The 6,412-nt window shown below is 41.1% G+C and overlaps 1 pseudogene; it reads left to right on the plus strand.

The window, feature by feature from the left end:
- The first annotated feature begins 2,263 nt into the window (after positions 1 to 2,263).
- On the plus strand, positions 2,264 to 3,141 carry LOC119821830 (annotated as a pseudogene).
- The last annotated feature ends 3,271 nt before the right edge of the window (positions 3,142 to 6,412 follow it).

A 6,412-nucleotide genomic window follows, 5' to 3' on the forward strand; every position in this document is an offset into this window, starting at 1 on the left:
AAGGCTGGAAATGTCTCCCAACAACCTTTGAAAGTCATTAAGAGTTTGCAGTTGATCTCTTCTAATTTGTGCCTTTTGTGTCTTAATTTTTTGCAAACCTATTCTATAACCTAGATAATCAACAGAATCTCCTCTCTGAATTTTTTCAGGAGCAATCTGTAATTTTTTTAGGTAGAACTGTTTTTACCTCTTCAAACAGTCTCTCTAAGGTATCCATGTTTGAATCAGACAATAAGATATCATCCATATAATGATAAACAACGGATTTGGGAAACATCTTGTGTATTATTTGTAATGGTTGATTCACAAAGTATTGGCACAGGGTAGGAGAGTTCAACATGCCCTGTGGGAGGACGGTCCACTGGTATCTCTTGGTAGGTTGAGAGTTATTATAAGTAGGCACTGTGAAGGCAAACTTTTCTCTATCCTTTTCTTGTAAAGGTATTGTGAAGAAACAGTCCTTCAAATCAATAACTATGAGAGGCCATCCTTTTGGTAATAAAGAAGGCAAAGGAAGTCCAGATTGCAGAGAGCCCATAGGTTGAATAATCCTGTTTATAGCTCTGAGATCCGTCACCATTCTCCATTTACCAGATTTTTTCTTAACCACAAATACAGGAGAATTCCAAGGGCTGGTAGATTCTTCTATATGTTGAGCATCCAATTGCTCTTGTACTAGCTGTTCTAAAGCTTGCAACTTTTCCTCAGATAAAGGCCATTGTTTGGTCCATATTGGTTTCTCAGTCAACCATTTTAGAGGTAGGGCCGTTGGTGATTCTGGAGGGGCATCCATTGGTTTGTGTTCTTGTACAGCCCGAATGGCTGGTTTTCACCATCTGTAATACTTTTTGATGTTTTCCTCAGAAATATATGCTCTAGAGGCAGCAGGAATGTTAATTTGAGTATTCCATTGCTGCAATAGGTCACGACCCATAAATTTACTGCAATATTAGCTACATATGGCCTTGATTTTCCTATCTGTCCCTCAGGACCGATGCATTCGACCCATCTAGTGCTTTGCCTTACTCGAGATAGGGTCCCAATTCCCAAAAGTCGAACATTTACATCCTGTAGTGGCCAATACAGATGCCAGGATTCTGGAGTAATGATACTAACATCCGCTCCTGTGTCCAGCAAGCCAGTAATGAAAATGCCATTTACACACACTCTTAACTTTGGTCTTTGATCACTTATAGAAGTTTGCCAAAATACACGTAATTCATCTTTTGGGCTATTTTTGCTTCCAACAGTAGACATGGGGATTTCTAATTGTCCTGACAAGGCATGTTCTCCGTTGTAACGGGAAATGACTGGACCACATTCGCCATGGGGGCCTGCGAGAGGCCCCCCATGGCGTTTCCCGCCTGCAGCGGATTTCCTTGCCTATCTCTTGATGATTTGCATTCGCTGTCCCAATGTCTACCTTTCCCACATCTCCTACATAACCCTGAAGGCTGAGGCCTTCTATTCCTGTTGTTCCTGGAAAAGGCATTAATATTATTATTATTTCTGTAAGTCCTTTGTCTGCAATTCCGTTTCATATGTCCCATTCTGCCACAATTAAAACATTTGGTATTCTGATATCTTCTTCTACCGTTGGCAATGGCGTCTTCTACCCACTTATCGGCGTGATGGGCATGAATCTCGTTCGATTCAATATTCATTGTATGTAAGACCCATTCCTCCAGGGGTGCTGATCTGATCTTTAGAGGCGTCAAAACCCTTTTGCACTCTACATTGGCATTCTCATAAGCCAAGGACTCAATTATTACCTGCCTTGCTTCTGGGTCAGATATCCCTATTTGTACAGCTTTAGTTAGTCTATGTAAAAAGTCCACAAATGGTTCTCTCGGATCTTGTTTAACTCTGATATATGATTCCGTTCTCTGTCTTGGGTCTTGAACCCTGTCCCAAGCCTTCAAGGCTGTGGTAGTACATAAGGATAGAGTGTGTTCATCATAATTAGCTTGTTCTAGAGGATCAGAATAAAGTCCTTCACCCATAATTTGATCTAGGGTGATGTCAACTCCCTTTGATCTTTCCTGCTGTTCTAAAAGCCTAGCCTCTTGTCTAAACATGCACTTCCAGCTCAACTGATGTCCATTCTCTAAAACAGCTGAGACTAGGTCCAACCAATCCCTAGGGGTTGGGTTAATTGTAACTTAAAACTCGCGGCCTCTGGTTCTCGGCGGGAGCGGCGGCGGCAGACGCGTGGCGACTGGCGTGGGAAAGCGGCTTCCTAGTTGGGGAAGCGTTAGCCCCGGGGACCCAGCAGCTGTCACCGGTGAGCTACTTGGCCCTTCAGAAAGCTTCTAGGAGCTTGAGACCTTCATAGTCCCCTCCAACTCTCAGCTGGAAGGAAAGATGGTTGAAGCAGATCGCCCAGGAAAGCTCTTCATTGGTGGGCTCAATACAGAAACAAATGAGAAAGCCCTTGAAGCAGTATTTGGCAAGTATGGACGAATAGTGGAAATACTTTTGATGAAAGACCGTGAAACCAACAAATCAAGAGGATTTGCTTTTGTCACCTTCAAAAGCCCAGCAGATGCTAAAGATGCAGCTAGAGATATGAATGGAAAGTCCTTGGATGGAAAAGCCATCAAGGTGGAGCAAGCTACCAAGCCATCATTTGAAAGTGGCAGGCGTGGACCACCTCCACCTCCAAGAAGCAGAGGTCCTCCCAGAGGTCTTCGAGAAGGAAGTGGAGGAACTAGGGGACCCCCTTCTCGTGGAGGATACATGGATGATGGTGGTTATTCCATGAACTTTAACATGAGTTCTTCCAGGGGACCACTTCCAGTAAAAAGAGGACCACCACCATGAAGCGGGGGACCCCCTCCTAAAAGGTCAACGCCTTCAGGACCAGTTCGAAGCAGCAGTGGAATGGGAGGAAGAGCCCCAGTGTCACGTGGAAGAGATAGCTATGGAGGCCCTCCACGAAGGGAGCCCCTGCCGTCTCGAAGAGATGTTTACTTGTCCCCAAGAGATGATGGATATTCTACAAAAGACAGCTATTCAAGCAGAGATTATCCAAGCTCCCGTGACACCCGAGATTACGCACCGCCACCAAGAGATTACACATACCGCGATTATAGTCATTCCAGTTCACGTGACGACTACCCATCAAGAGGCTACAGATAATGGGCCAGGCAGTGTTTTAAAAGAATACAGTTTCCGTGTAATTATTTCGGGTGTGAAGCTAGCCGGCGACTGGGCGGCGGGAACGCAGCCCGCCGCTTCACACTACATGGCTAAGGTAGGTCATATACCTCTTCTAGAATTTCATCCATAGTAGAAATAAATAGGTTTATAAATTCCTGGATGGTGATATTATCTGACATTATCTTGAAAATAATTTCCAATTTGCAAAAAATATATTTATTTAATTATTGATTTATTGATCAATCTAATATTTAGTTATCAAATAACTTACCTCAGTTGAAATCCTCAGAAAATTGTTGTAGGTGTAATAATACTGAATGACCAGCAGGTGGAGCTGGTGTTTGGTTGGCTGGGTCAATAGAATAAGGGTTTAAAGTACAATAACGATGTTGACACAGCAGGTGTTGCAGTTGTACCGCCAGAGAGGTCCAGGGACACTGGCGCTAGGTCTTCTTGTCCCAACGTTGCCCAGCCTGTGAATTTATAAACAAAACTTCAAAACCAAACTGAATGGATATTTGTTAAAGAAAAAGGGAAAAGGGTGCACATGGACAGCGGGAGTCAAGAGAAGCCACGGGAGCCACAAGGCAGGAGCCCTGTGGGAGTGACAGCAGCCTCAGGGGGCAGGGAAGCCACGTGAGAACTGTGGGGAGGACAGAAAGCTAAGGGGGGGGGCATAGTGGGGCAGAAGTGGAGCCCAATCGTTTGGGTTCTGGCCACTTGGACGTTGGGCACCAGGATGTAGGCATAATTAAGGAACTCCACAAGAACCCAGAATAAAGGATAACAACTGTATATTTGAGGAACACTAACAATAAGAAAACAGCTGTGATCCTTTACTCTGTCAGCGCTGGAAGCTGCATGCAAAAACTCAGACCAACATCCAAGAGAGAGTACAAGCTTCTCCTCCACACTTATAATTCCACACATAGTACCTCAGACCACATCCTAATGGACTCATATCCAAAAGGCTATTTGTTTAATGAATTCTCACAACAAAACCAAAAAATAAAATAAAATAAAATGTTTTGTGTTACTCCAATATCTTTGATATACATATAAATTCTTTGATTAAATTAATTGACTTGGAATTTTTTCACAAAAAATCCCCATGTACAAATAATAATTTTAAGATTTTCATCAATGTTGTGATACATACAAATTGATAAATACACCTACATAAACATTTGTCAAATAAGTTTATGTTACTTTTCCATTTTTATAATTGAAATTTCAGAGGAAACTATCCCACATCATTAACATTAATTGTGTAGGTAAGCTTACTTAATACATTTCTTTTACAAAGTTATTCATGTAGTGTGCTAAACAAGATCTTAACAATAAATATTAACTAAAAATTGTGAGTTCAATATTTAAAAACTATTGCTACATGCCTGTGCTTTCCCCTCTTAAAAGAAAGTAGACAAAACAGCTCTCTCCCCAAGTTTCTTATCTTGGTCAATTTAAGACCATAAAGACAGAAGACTAAAAAGAAAAAGTCTCCAGGACTGCTAATGGGTTTTGCTTGAGTTTCAAATACACCTTCCTGTGCATCCATTTGAAATATAGATATCTTGTTAATAAGCAAGAGTTTTCTAAATTTTGTCAGCTCAAATATATATAAGAGATATCAAGTAAAATGAAAGAGAAAAAATTTTATGAACACAAAGCTTATTTTAGTAAGGAAAATAAAAGCTTAATTTTAGATGACAGGGTATTTGATTTGTAGATTTTAAGGTAAAAGATAGTTCATAAGTAAAAAGAGACATGGAAAAACTGAAAGTTAATGTGTATCATAAAAATGATTTGTAAAGCGAAATTTGGAATGGATATTGAGACAATGAGATGATTCAGTGGGCAAAGACATCCAAGGACCCAAGTTTGGTCCACAGAACTCCTATGCTAAGTGAAACAGACTTCCACAAGTTATGCTCTGAACTTCCACGTGTATGCTCTGGTACACATATCCCCAACACACACACACACACACACACACACACACACACACACACACACTAAACACACATACATCCATAGACACAATTAAGTAAATATGAAAGTATTGTTGATTTATAAAAACTTCCTAAAGGGCAAGGATTTTATGTTTTATGAATGTGTATGTTTTCTAATTAAGAAACTAGATCTGAGAAGAATAAACATTGTTTAAAATTATTTGCAAGATGTATTTTAATGTCGTACAACTAAACTCTATTCATTCTCCCATGCTGTTGTGACTGACAGTCTGGGTGGCTCAATTGCCACAGCAACTCCAGTGTCATCTGTGGGACATGACATATGTCATTATGCCAGATGGGAGCACATATCCTATCGGACTAGGCTTCCTGGAGGTCAATGATAGACGGGCCCTGTGTTAGCCATCACTGATGGCATAGACGTGGTTTCTTGAGTAGCTGGCTATGCAGGATATGGGCTTTGCACAATCTCTTTTATAATAATGGATAGTCTTATATATACAAGACAAGGATTATCTCTTCAGGAACAGCTCTGGGATAGGGAAGCACAGTATGGGAATGTATAAGACCTACAGCAGAACCTTGTGTTATACACCGGGGTGTATGATGAGCAAGGGAATATGTGGGATAGGTAATGTGATGGACAAAGACTGTTATTGTTATACTTTGAAATTTTATGAATAGGCTTGTTAGATCCCAACACCCATGGTGTCTGCTGCATAAGAAGGTACTAACAAGTTTATTTTCATACAGGTTCAGAAAATCTGAATTAGGCATATTTGGTCACTAGATGAGATGAAGAAGGGTTAGAAAGGAGGAAGGGACATCATAGCGATAATGAGACAGAAACTTTCTATTCGTAAGATGAAACCATCTTGGTCGGAGGTTTACATTCCACAAGGACAAGATTTCCTCTCTAACGGATGCTTTTATGGTCTAACACCTGTTCCTGAGAATATACTTTTCTTAAATATTGCTGATGTGACTAAAAGAAGCTTTCATACTGATGCAACACAATGATACATGACCTTCTATTGTTCTTTGTTTGGAATACTATATAGGGGATGAAAACGATGATTCTAGCAAAATCGGCAGGCAGATCTCCAACCACTCTCTGTGTGTTGTATCCTGTCTGGTCATTCATCCGAACGTGTACCTTCCTGTTTACTAAGACCCTTGCTTCTCCCACGGTCTGAGTGGCTCCCCTGAGCGGGTCCGTGGCACTCAATAACCACAGGTAGAGGCGCAAATCAATGAGGATCTGCAGGCTAAAAGGA

Source organism: Arvicola amphibius, chromosome 1, assembly GCF_903992535.2.
Source record: "Arvicola amphibius chromosome 1, mArvAmp1.2, whole genome shotgun sequence".
NCBI lineage: Eukaryota > Metazoa > Chordata > Mammalia > Rodentia > Cricetidae > Arvicola > Arvicola amphibius.